The sequence below is a fragment of the Neovison vison genome, chromosome 6 (genome assembly GCF_020171115.1).
Source record: "Neovison vison isolate M4711 chromosome 6, ASM_NN_V1, whole genome shotgun sequence".
Classification (NCBI taxonomy): Eukaryota; Metazoa; Chordata; class Mammalia; order Carnivora; family Mustelidae; genus Neogale; species Neogale vison.
The window spans coordinates 94,284,440-94,289,716 of record NC_058096.1 but is presented as its reverse complement, the minus strand read 5'-3'; positions in this window follow the sequence as shown (position 1 = coordinate 94,289,716).

The window sequence follows — 5,277 nt, the reverse complement described above, 5'->3', positions numbered from 1 at the left end:
GGAAACCTCGCGAGAGCGCGCGTGGGCCCGTTATGTAATCCGGCGGCTGGCTGCCGGCTGCTGGCGCCGGGCGCCCAGAGAAGGGCAAGGCGGGCGAGAACCTGGGACCCTGGCGGCCCCGCGGGCCCGGCGGGCCTTGTTGGCTCTTCCTTTCTCCTCTTCACTCCTTTTGTTGCGTGAACTGGAAATCTCTGGGACCAGAAGGAAACTGAGAAGTGGTTCAGAGAACAGGAGGGCTGGAAAGAGTCCTTGGTTCTCAAACCCGACTGAGCATCTGCATCACCTGGGAAGTTAGTAACATACAGATTCCCGGGCCCCACCCCACTCAGGGTCGGGGTGGGGCTCTTCACAGTGAGTTTTACTAAGATCTACGGAATTCCGGACGTCTCTGTGGCAATTCCTATGTTGTCAACGAATTCTGACCCACCGAAACTTGACCCGTGTGTCAATTCTTTAAACCCACTTAAGAGAGGGAAAACTTCTGAGGGGCAGAGTTTTGAACTGATTTATCGAAGTCCCCACAGTTGGTAGACTGGCGGAGCCGGGACCTAAACCAATTTTCTTTTCCATACGAAGTACGGGGTAGGAAGGCTCGTCTTAAAGTTTGGATTCTCCATTCCATTTTCTACCTTGTTTCCCAAAAGTCACCTTTAGAATCCGAGAGTCAGAACCTGGGGAAATACAAGCAACTAGTAAGATAAATGGGAGAAGAAGTCGAAGAAGTTGGGAGTGAAGAAGGCTGCAGGCTACTTGAAGTCTGGTGAATTACTCTTACTACTCCAGCTATTATTATTTTAGAGATTCTCAGGCAGGCTTACAACGTAATTTAAAAATATACTGCATGAATGTTTATTTCTAGCTGTCTTCTGGATATTTCCACTGAATATCCAATGAAAAGTCACTATTTCCCTCACAAAACCTGCCCCTTTGGCTGTATTTTAAATCTCTGATCGTTTTATCACTGTTTACGCAATTACTCATATTAGGAACCTTGGAGGTATCCCAACCATGCTTTGCTAATCGGTTACCAATTCAATTGATTCTGCAGCTGAGATGTTTGGAATTCTTTCCTCCCTCATCATTCCTACTGCCATTTCTTTCTCAGGTCTTCAGCATTACTAACCTAGACTATTGTTGCAAGAGCCTCCTGATCATTTGCCTCAACCCTACCCTCTCTGCTACATTCCAGCGGTCTTCCACTCCCCCACCCTATGGCTCCCCATTGGTACAGCATTCATGATAGCCAATGTTCACACATTTAAGCCAAATTTACAGCTCAAACACTCTCCCCAGCACTCCATTTATATATTTAGTGGTAGTTGGGAGTTTCTCCTAGGCATTTCTTGCTCTGATTTCCTTTTGAATTTACAATCTCACGCCTGTCATTCGACTGTTCTTTCTTTCCCAAAGGAGGAGCATTGCCTCTTTTTTTTTCTTTTGCCAAAGCAAAACTTTTCTTTGTCCCTAAAGTCTGTCACTTCTCCCTAGGGCTCCCTCTGAAAATTAGATTTCTCTTGATTCATAGAATAGAGGAATTGAGTTCTTCCTTCTTTACTGGATTCCTTTGGGCATATAGATTAAAAGACTCATTACCATGCTCTATTAAACAAAGGGCTCTCCACTTTGCATCCTGTCTCGGGAGGACTGATGAATACATGGGGGTTTGAAAAATTCAGTTTCTTGGGTTCTACCATCTCAGTAATTGGAAGGGAATAGTATATAGTAGTATTCTCATTGACCAGACTTAAGTAAACTGGAAACTGGTACATTCAGATTTTTGTTTTAAATAGCACTTTCTTTGGGTCCATTGTATATGTTAAACATATATGTATGACTAAATCAAAAAGGAAGAAATTATAGAGAAGTATCGCAAAATAAATGAACAGGCCTTTTGAGGGCATGGTTTTTATAAGAGCATTTAAAAATATGTAGTTAATGTCAGTGACTTAAAGTTGTTATTACAAAGAAAATAAATTTAATATAAATATATTTAATATAAAACGAAATACAGTGAGCCCCATTTTATTTAAAAATTGACTTAATATTTATTTTTTTGGAAAAGCTATATGCACCCCTATGTTTATTGCAGCATTATTTGCAATAGCCAAATTTTTATTTTTTTTACATATATTATTTGTTTCAGGGGTACATGTCTGTGAATCATCAGTCTTACACAATTCACAGCACTCACCATAGCACATACCCTCTCCAGTGTCCATCACCCAGCCACCCTATCCCTACCATCCTCCTCCCCTCAGGCAACTCTCAGTTCGTTTTCTGAGATTAAGAGTCTCTTATGGTTTGTCTCCCTCCCCTGTCCCATCTTATTTCATTTTTTCCTCCCTTTCCCCAATGACCCCCCCGCCCTGCCTCTCAAATTTAATATTTTTTTAAAGATTTTATTTATTTATTTGACACAGAGACTAAGTAAGAGAGAGAACACAAGTAGAGAGAGCACCAGAGGCAGAAGGAGAAGCAGACTCCCCATGGAGCAGGGAGCCCAATGTGTGGACTCAATCCCAGGACCCTGGGATCATGACCTGAGCTGAAGGCAGATGCTCATCCTGCTGAGTCACTCAGGCACTCCGATGTAATATTTAAAATAAGTTGATTCTGTAGACTTCTAGCATAAATTAAAAATGGCATAAGTAAGACATTGAGCATGTATTATTGAAAAACAAGCACAGATATTTTGTCTTGAAAAAGTGCTATATATATATATATATCCACTATTTTTAAAAAATGTATATTTTTATGTTTAATATTTAAAAATCACTTTGTTGGGGCACCTGGGTGGCTCAGTTGATTAAGGGTCTGAATCTGGGTTTTGGCTCCATTCATGATCTCAGGGTCATAAGATTGAGCCCCCCATCAGTCTAAGCCCTCAACATAGAGTCGGCTTGTCCCTTTCCCTCCCCCTCTGCTCTTCCCAACATCCATGCTCTCTCTCTCAAATAAATAAAAATCTTAAAAATATATAAAAAAATAAAGTAAGAATCACTGTCTTTTTAACTGAAATGGTAATTTTTTTTGTCATTTCAAGGACAAATGTTAGCAGTACCAATCTCATTCCAATAACAGATACTCATGATTTCCTTTACCCTATTAATCAGGGTTCAGTGTGTAAAAGATGAACTAATCTAGGTATTTTAATAAGAAAGGAACTTAATTAGCATAATTAGATGTTTCCAAAATTCTTGAAAGATTGGAGGAGCAGATTCAAGTCTGAGGCTGCCTGAATGACTGCCAGAACCCTTCAGCATAGACCAGTGAGGGAAATCTCTACCCTTGGGGAGAAAGAAATCTAGAATTAGGAACACTGAGTTCAAGAAACTCCTAGGATAACTGTGACCCAACCACTAGGAAGCCAGAATCAGAAGCTGTTGCCCACACTGTCACAACTGCCTCTTAACTCCCACACTGAAGAATGCACACTGGAGCAAAAATGTGGTAAAACCCTGTTGTCTCCATGACCTTGCTTGCCAGGAGCACCAGGAAGATGGCCTCCCCATTACTTTGGTCCTGATACCCTGCCAGTGCATTGGATTAGAACCAGAACTCTAACTGTAAGGGAGTCAGGAAATGAACACTTTAGCTTTCCATCTTCTGCTGTGTGCTAGTTGACCACATCCAAGCATCACCTTCTTCCTTAGAATCACGTAGTACATGTCTACCTTTCCTCCTTCATCTTTGATACTGTGAGACAATTGTGGGGTGGTGGGGTACAATGACCAGGAAAGAAATCTTGAGACGTTTTAGGGTACAACTTAGTAAATTTAGTTAAACCGCAAGGAGACAAGACTCATGGGCAGAAAGGGCTACACTTTTGCTGTATGAAGGTGATGGTAACATGTTTCGCGTTCAAGGGGGGAGAGAACATGCAAGAGAATTAGATCATAAATGTCTTCTTTGAACTTCTATTCATGAAACTACCTTTGCAAGATTTCTCTGGTACTTGTCATTCAGTTTCATTTTGGCTATCAGTATGATTTACAGGCAGTCATGAGACCCGTTAAGAACGTAGCAACCAACATGTATTTGATCCTTATCAAAACTATGCTGGCTATAGGTCAGCCTTCTGGGTGAAAGGTAAACATTTTTCCACTCTTACCAAGACTACATTTCTCCTCCTACTCCCCCATCCTGCCATGTGCACTTTCATACTCACATGTTTCCCATTTCTTTCCCCTTCCATTTACCATCTCCTTCAAGGGCGAGTTAACACACCACCTTCACAGTGAAACCGTCCCTGAATTCTTTCTTCAGCAGACTCAATTGTGTCTTTCTCTGACCCTTATAACATTTTGTGGACTCACTACTATAGTATACAAATTTACATTATAATTTGTTGTTTTTCTTTCTACCAAACTGAACACTCAGACTGTTCTCAATGTCTAGTCCAGTGTCTGGTTCAGAGCGAATAGATGTCAATGGAGTAGGTGACAAATGATGAGACTGACAGGTTATTCTCTGGAGCTTTAATAAATAAGAATATTCTTATAAGTTGTGTTGGGGACTCTTCATTATACCCCAAGGCTTCTATTATCTCTATAGTCCTCTTGATATTTAAAAGGAAATCAGTTTAATAAGAAGCTCCCCTAGTCCAGGTTAAGGAGGCACTTTCCCATGCAAGAAGAGAGAAATCTATCAGCCATTTTGCCTGGTTTCCTGTGAGTGTAGTCTCATCTGAGAAAAGAGACATGTGAGAATCTACCCTCTCAACCTACCTTCAACCCAGCAATCTGAGAGGAAATACAGGGTTTGGCAAAGCTAAATGCCTCAGATTGAAGCCTTTTGGACATGAAAAGGCAGCTAAACCTCAGAGGTTATTAATATACTTAAAACTTGTTTTTTGTGCAAACCCAGCATCTGTGAAGATGGGAAGAGAGGAGAGGATTGGCCATGAAGAACAGAGGTCCACCTGGCACAGAATTCATGGAATGGAAGTGAGGCAGGCCAAGAAAACCAGGGCTTCTAGACCAGGAGAGCCTGGACATTGTGAGAAAAATCCTAACCTTTTCCTTCCTTATGTTGGCCTCAGATAATTTTCTGACAACTCTTGTGCTTGACTAGCAGTTCAATAATGCTGATTTCTCTGAAATAAAAAGAACAATAGGCCAAGTAAATCTTACAGATTGGATATTTTAACTTTTGGGTAGTTATCTAAATAACTTGGTGGAGGCTGTGGTAATTATGCGTCTACCCCCAAATTAAAGCTACAAACTATTCAATTATTTTTCCTTGTATATCTATGTAAGCAACTATTAAGATACAACA